Consider the following 8264-nt stretch of genomic DNA (forward strand, 5'->3'; position numbering starts at 1 on the left):
TCCAGGCTAGCTCGAAAGAATTTAAAATGCCTAAAAACTTATGCTGGGTTATTATTCCAAAGAATAACATGCACCACACCAAATTACTCTAAGGGTAGGCATTTGAGTTTCACAATGAACAATAGAGGTAGGAACAAGGAATTTAATGGGGTGATATCATTCTATTTCACTTTTTCCTTTCCTTTAGACTTTCATATAACGTTTTAGACGTGTTAGAAGTCTGCTAAGCGAGAAGTATCTAAGTCCGAGCCATCGGGAGTATTCTGTCCCACCGAGTACGAATACTCAGTGGAAGGAGCTGAAGTGCAGAAGCCACAAAAAACACGCAAGAAATTAGCTATTCTTTTATTCTAAAAGAAAAGCTCATTTCCCCAACAAGATTGAATGCGCCATATTCATACCTAGATATGGTCAGCCATTTGACTTTCACAATGAGAAAAATGGGCTTGGAATGAGAATTTTAAAGCAAGCGTCCTTTCTTATTGGACGAATTTTAATGATGGTATGTGTATAAACAGGTGGGCTAGTGGTGCAATGGATAACGCGTCTTACTATGGATCATGAGATTCCAGGTTCGACTCCAGGCTAGCTCGAAAGAATTTAAAATGCCTAAAAACTTATGCTGGGTTATTATTCCAAAGAATAACATGCACCACACCAAATTACTCTAAGGGTAGGCATTTGAGTTTCACAATGAACAATAGAGGTAGGAACAAGGAATTTAATGGGGTGATATCATTCTTCTTCACTTTTTCCTTTGCTTTAGACTGTTATTTGACGTTCGTAGACGTGTTAGAAGTCTGCTAAGCGAGAAGAATCTAAGTCCGAGCCATCGGGAGTATTCGTTCTCACCGAGTACGAATACTCAGCGGAAGGAGCTGAAGCACAAAAGCCACGAAAAAAGTTAGCTTTTCTTTTATTCTAAAAGAAAAGCTCATTTCCCCAACAAGATTGAATGCGCCATTTTCATCCCTAGCTATGGTCAGCCATTTGACTTTCACAATGAGATAAATGGGCTTGGAATGAGAATTTAAAGCAAGCGTCCTTTCTTATTAGACGTATTTTAATGAAGGTCTGTATTTTAACTAGTGGGCTAGTGGCGCAATGGATAACGCGTCTGACTACGGATCAGAAGATTCCAGGTTCGACTCCTGACCTTCATTAAGGCATTTGAGTTTCACAATGAACAATAGAGGTAGGAAGAAGGAATTTAATGGGGTGATATCATTCTATTTCACTTTTTCCTTTGCTTTAGACTTTCATATAACGTTTTAGACGTGTTAGAAGTCTGCTAAGCGAGAAGTATCTAAGTCCGAGCCATCGGGAGTATTCTGTCCCACCGAGTACGAATACTCAGTGGAAGGAGCTGAAGTGCAGAAGCCACAAAAAACACGAAAGAAATTAGCTATTACACGATTCATTCAAGATGAATCTAAGAGGGCGCATTCAACAAGATTGAATGCGCCATATTCATACATAGATATGGTCAGCCATTTGACTTTCACAATGAGAAAAATGGGCTTGGAATGAGAATTTTAAAGCAAGAATATGGCGCATTCAATCTTGCGTCCTTTCATATTGGAAGAATTTTAAAGATGGTCTGTGTTTACACAGGTGGGCTAGTGCGCAATGGATAACGCTATGGCAAGCCATCCCCGCCAGAAAACGGCATCATTTAGACGCGTATCACCTTCATTACGCCGTAAAAAACGCCGTAAAATGTAGAAAAACGCCGTATTTTACTTCGTCATGCGCAAAAAAAGCGCCGCTTTATACGCCGCAATTAAGCCTTTCAAGACCGCGCGTAAAAAGCGCCGTTTTGAACATCAAACCGCACGTAAAATACGGCGCTTTTGTGCACATCACAACGCCGTAAAATACGGCGTCTCTCTAGTATGCTAATAATCTCTGCCCTTCTTTTCTCTCAGCCAATGCATTTGAAGTGTTTGGGCCCAATCGCTGAACAAGACAAGCAGACCAAATCAGTTTAGCACAGATCTGCTTTGAGGAGTTCTCCTCTCATTTGTTGTTAGTTGTAGCGTCATATCGATATATATTAGTAAATCCAGTTCCTACAGTGTGGTCACCGTGACCGTGGCCCAATCGATAGAGACGCTTGCTCTGTAGGCAAGAGGTTGTTTAAAAAATAAATAATAATAATACATATAAAGACGTTTCAAACGTTCCATCGAGTCTCTCGCATTCTACAATGGGCAGCTTTATTGTTTCCCATGGGAGCCGGCAAAACTAGATTTCTTCTTCGAAGGTTGTGCTCCACACAGAACCTCCTCACCATTATAACGGAGTACTTCGGGGCACCAGAATGCTTTAGAGCGGTACTGATCGCATCGTGTCTTTCCAGTGTCAAATAGTTCACGAATAAAATCAACATAAGGTTCAAGTGCGGCCATAACTAAGGCTAAATATAATTCTATTGCTGGTTTAGGTGGTTGGCTCTTTTTTCTTCGCTGCGTTCTGCCTTCTGGTGTAGCCTATAACTATAAATGTATCTATTTTTGTAGGCCCTATTTGTTTTTCTGTTTCGGGTTTTAAAAACCAACACACAAAATCAAATGCCGTTTATTTGTTTATTCCTTTTGCCCTTTTTCAGTTTCAAAACCAAATCTGAAAAACCAAAAAACAATCCTGTTAATAGTTTTTTCTGATTTTGTTATTTCGGAATATTCAAAGAACGAACCATGCACGGATTCTCCTACCTCATCACTTTACACACAATGTGTGGCAGTAAAGTGACAGGATCATTCCATAGACAAAAATCTTTCCATCTAACTAATTTAATTTAGGAGGATAGTCATTGCACAGATGTAAGTTAACCAAGTATTCTCATTATAGCCAGTTATATCCTAGTTTTGCATATTTATACATTGCATCCTATTTTCATATTTCATGTGGCATCTGTATTTTTATGTAGGCTACAGCATCTGTGTTTTAAATGTAGCTTATATCTTCTTTTTACATTTTACCTTTTGCTGAGGTGGGCGCTGTATTAGCCTACTGTATAGGCTGTCTGTATTTGTGTAAGAGTTATTTGTATTGTGTAACCTGCTGGATTATGAAAGTTAGTTTGGGGTAAATAAAGTGTCTGTCTGTCTGTCTGTCTGTCTGTCTGTCGGAAAATGCCGTGAAAAATGTACGCACGGTGCGTTCAGGATTAGGACTGATATTATGTCGGCATAGGCCTAATCAATCGGGTTTTAATATTTGAAGCATTCATATCAGTCTATTCTTTTCGGCTACTCTGCTGTTGGCCTTGATGGGGAGATATTTTCTTTGCTTCCATGCACAAATAGTTGAATCCAACAACATTCCTGCGTCTCCAGAGCCCATTTAAGCACCGTGTCAGACTCAGTAGACTGTTACAAATCTCTGAACGTTGTTAGAGCATGGCTCCCCAGTTCATCAGTGTCTCTCTCTATGGCTCCCTCTCACTCCTTTCCACTGTGTATTTATATCGATTGAACAAGAGAGGATGTTACGATAACTCCGCGAAAATAAAGGCTCCATGGCTGTAATAATTTAAATATAATTAACTTATAAAGCGTGTAACAAGACACCTAGATGATCTGGCTGGCTGACTAAAAAGGCACTGAATTTGGAACTTATAACACAGGAGGTCTGGCTTGCGGACTAAAAAGCATTGCGAATGCGATCATAAAAGCGTGACCATCTGACAAAAGCACAAATCTGACAATATATAGATTCGATCCGACAACCTCTTCCCTACATGGCAAGCGTCTCGATTGGACCACGGTTATCACAACGTTGAAACTGCATTTACTAATATATATATCTATATGAATATGACGCTACAACTAACGCCAAATGAGAGGAGATCTGTGTTGAACTGATTTGGTCTGCTTGTTCAGCGATTGGGCGCAAAAACTTCAAATGCCTTGGCTGAGAGAAAAGAAGGGCGGAGATTATTAGCATACTAGAGAAACGCCGTATTTTACGGCGTTGTGATGTGCACAAAAGCGCCGTATTTTACGCGCGGTTTGATGTTCAAAACTGTGCTTTTTACGCGCGCTCTTGAACGGCTCAATTGCGGCGTAAAAAGCGGCGCTTTTTTGCGCATGACGGCGTATTTTACGGCGTTTTTCTACATTTTACGGCGTTTTTTACGGCGTAATGAAGGTGATACGCGTCTAAATGATGCCGTTTTCTGGCGGGGATGGCTTGCCATATAACGCGTCTGACTACGGATCAGAAGATTCCAGGTTCGACTCCTTGCTAGCTCGAAAGATTTTAAAATGCCTGGAAACGAATGCTGGGTTATTATTCCAAAGAATAACATGCACCACACCAAATTGCTCTCAGGGTAGACATTTGAGTTCTACAATGAACAATAGAGGTAGGAACAAGTAATTTTATGGGGTGATATTATTCTATTTCACTTTTTCCTTTGCTTTAGACTGTTATATGACGTTTGTAGACGGGTTAGAAGTCTGCTAAGCGAGAAGAATCTAAGTCCGGGCCATCGGGAGCATTCGTTCTCACCGAGTAAGAATACTCAGTGGAAGAAGCTGAAGTACAAAAGCCACGAAAAAAATTAGCTTTTCTTTTATTCTAAAAGAAAAGCTCATTTCCCCAACAAGATTGAATGCGCCATATTCATACCTAGCTATGGTCAGCCATTTGACTTTCACAATGAGAAAAATGGGCTTGGAATGAGAATTTTAAAGCAAGCGTCCTTTCTTATTGGACGAATTTTAATGATGGTCTGCGTTTAAACAGGTGGGCTAGTGGTGCAATGGCTAACGCGTCTGACTTCGGATCAGAAGAATCCAGGTTCGACTCCTGGCTAGCTCGAAAGATTTTAAAATGCCTGGAAACGAATGCTGGGTTATTATTCCAAAGAATAACATGCACCACACCAAATTGCACTCAGGGTAGACATTTGAGTTTCACAATGAACAATAGAGGTAGGAACAATTAACTTTATGGGGTGATATTATTCTATTTCACTTTTTCCTTTGCTTTAGACTTTTATGTGACGTTTGTTGACGGGTTAGAAGTCTGCCAAGCGAGAAGAATCTAAGTCCGAGCCATCGGGAGTATTCGTTCTCACCGAGTAAGAATACTCAGTGGAAGGAGCTGAAGGACAAAAGCCACGAAAGAAATTAGCTTTTCCTTTATTCTAAAAGAAAAGCTAATTTCCCCAACAAGATTGAATGCGCCATATTCACACCTAGCTATGGTCAGTCATTTGACTTTCACAATGAGAAAAATGGGCTTGGAATGAGAATTTTAAAGCGAGCGTCATTTCTTATTGGACGAAATTTGATGAAGGTCTGTGTTCAAACTGGTGGGGTAGTGGTGCAATGGATAACGCGTCTTACTATGGATCATGAGATTCCAGGTTCGACTCCTGGCTAGCTCGAAAGATTTTAAAATGCCTGGAAACGAATGCTGGGTTATTATTCCAAAGAATAACATGCACCACACCAAATTGCTCTCAGGGTAGACATATGAGTTCTACAATGAACAATAGAGGTAGGAACAAGTAATTTTATGGGGTGATATTATTCTATTTCACTTTTTCCTTTGCTTTAGACTTTTATATGACGTTTGTAGACGGGTTAGAAGTCTGCTAAGTGAGAAGAATCTAAGTCCGAGCCATCGGGAGTATTCGTTCTCACCGAGTACGAATACTCAGCGGAAGGAGCTGAAGTACAAAAGCCACGAAAAAAGTTAGCTTTTCTTTTATTCTAAAAGAAAAGCTCATTTCCCCAACAAGATTGAATGCGCCATATTCACACCTAGCTTTGGTCAGCCATTTGACATTCACAAGGAGAAAAATGGGCTTGGAATGAGAATTTTAAAGTGAGCGTCCTTTCTTATTGGAAGAATTTTAATGAAGGTCTGTGTTCAAACAGGTGGGGTAGTGGAGCAATGGCTAACGTGTCTGACTACGGATCAGAAGATTCCAGGTTCGACACCTGGCTCGCTCGAAAGATTTTAAAATGCCTAAAAACTTATGCTGGGTTATTATTCCAAAGAATAGCATGCACCACACCAAATTACTCTAAGGGTAGGTATTTGAGTTTCACAATGAACAATAGAGGTAGGAACACGAAATATTATGGGGTGATATCATTCTATTTCACTTTTTCCTTTGCTTTAGACTTTTATGTGACGTTTGTTGACGGGTTAGAAGTCTGCTAAGCGAGAAGAATCTAAGTCCGAGCCATCGGGAGTATTCGTTCTCACCGAGTAAGAATACTCAGTGGAAGGAGCTGAAGGACAAAAGGCGCGAAAAAAATTAGCTTTTCTTTTATTCTAAAAGAAAAGCTCATTTCCCCAACAAGATTGAATGCGCCATATTCATACCTAGCTATGGTCAGCCATTTGACTTTCACAATGAGAAAAATGGGCTTGGAATGAGAATTTTAAAGCAAGCGTCCTTTCTTATTGGACGAATTTTAATGACGGTATGTGAATAAACAGGTGGGCTAGTGGTGCAATGGATAACGCGTCTTACTATGGATCATGAGATTCCAGGTTCGACTCCTGGCTAGCTCGAAAGATTTTAAAATGCCTAAAAACTTATGCTGGGTTATTATTCCAAAGAATAACATGCACCACACCAAATTACTCTAAGGGTAGGCATTTGAGTTTCACAATGAACAATAGAGGTAGGAACAAGGAATTTAATGGGGTGATATCATTCTTTTTCACTTATTCCTTTGCTTTAGACTGTTATTTGACGTTTGTAGACGTGTTAGAAGTCTGCTAAGCGAGAAGTATCTCAGTCCGAGTCATCGGGAGTATTCGTTCTCACCGAGTACGAATACTCAGTGGAAGGAGCTGAAGTGCAAAAGCCACAAAAGCCACGAAAGAAATTAGCTTTTCCTTCATTCTAAAAGAAAAGCTAATTTCCCCAACAAGATTGAATGCGCCATATTCACACCTAGCTATGGTCAGTCATTTGACTTTCACAATGAGAAAAATGGGCTTGGAATGAGAATTTTAAAGCGAGCGTCCTTTCTTATTGGACGAAATTTGATGAAGGTCTGTGTTCAAACTGGTGGGGTAGTGGTGCAAGGGATAACGGGTCTGACTACGGATCAGAAGATTCCTGGCTAGCTCGAAAGATTTTAAAATGCCTAAAAACTAATGCTGGGTTATTATTCCAAAGAATAACATGCACCACACCAATTTTCTCTCAGGGTAGACATTTGAGTTCTACAATGAACAATAGAGGTAGGAACAAGTAATTTTATGGGGTGATATTATTCTATTTCACTTTTTCCTTTGCTTTAGACTTTTATATGACGTTTGTAGACGGGTTAGAAGTCTGCTAAGCGAGAATAATCTAAGTCCGAGCCATCGGGAGCATTCGTTTTCACCGAGTAAGAATACTCAGTGGAAGAAGCTGAAGTACAAAAGCCACGAAAAAAATTAGCTTTTCTTTTATTCTAAAAGAAAAGCTCATTTCCCCAACAAGATTGAATGCGCCATATTCATACCTAGCTATGGTCAGCCATTTGACTTTCACAATGAGAAAAATGGGCTTGGAATGAGAATTTTAAAGCAAGCGTCCTTTCTTATTGGACGAATTTTAATGATGGTCAGCGTTTAAACAGGTGGGCTAGTGGTGCAATGGATAACGCGTCTGACTTCGGATCAGAAGAATCCAGGTTCGACTCCTGGCTAGTTCGAAAAATTTTAAATTGCCTGGAAACGAATGCTGGGTTATTATTCCAAAGAATAACATGCACCACACCAAATTGCTCTCAGGGTAGACATATGAGTTCTACAATGAACAATAGAGGTAGGAACACGAAATATTATGGGGTGATATCATTCTATTTCACTTTTTCCTTTGCTTTAGACTTTTATGTGACGTTTGTTGACGGGTTAGAAGTCTGCTAAGCAAGAAGAATCTAAGTCCGAGCCATCGGGAGTATTCGTTCTCACCGAGTAAGAATACTCAGTGGAAGGAGCTGAAGGACAAAAGGCGCGAAAAAAATTAGCTTTTCTTTTATTCTAAAAGAAAAGCTCATTTCCCCAACAAGATTGAATGCGCCATATCCATACCTAGCTATGGTCAGCCATTTGACTTTCACAATGAGAAAAATGGGCTTGGAATGAGAATTTTAAAGCGAGCGTCCTTTCTTATTGGACGAATTTTAATGATGGTATGTGAAAAAACAGGTGGGCTAGTGGTGCAATAGATAATGCGTCTGACTTCGGATCAGAAGTATCCAGGTTCGACTCCTGGCTAGCTCGAAAGATTTTAA

General features: G+C 39.9%; 2 non-coding genes across 2 annotated transcripts; both read left to right on the forward strand.

Annotated features, from left to right (window-relative positions):
• Window positions 1–4757: 4757 nt before the first annotated feature.
• On the forward strand, window positions 4758–4830 carry trnar-ucg (transfer RNA arginine (anticodon UCG)). Its single transcript has one exon. It is a non-coding gene; the product is annotated as a tRNA-Arg (tRNA).
• A 2779-nt stretch (window positions 4831–7609) lies between these two features.
• Window positions 7610–7682, forward strand: trnar-ucg (transfer RNA arginine (anticodon UCG)). Its single transcript has one exon. It is a non-coding gene; the product is annotated as a tRNA-Arg (tRNA).
• The last annotated feature ends 582 nt before the right edge of the window (window positions 7683–8264 follow it).

This window comes from Gadus macrocephalus, chromosome 5 (assembly GCF_031168955.1).
Source record: "Gadus macrocephalus chromosome 5, ASM3116895v1".
Taxonomy (NCBI): Eukaryota; Metazoa; Chordata; class Actinopteri; order Gadiformes; family Gadidae; genus Gadus; species Gadus macrocephalus.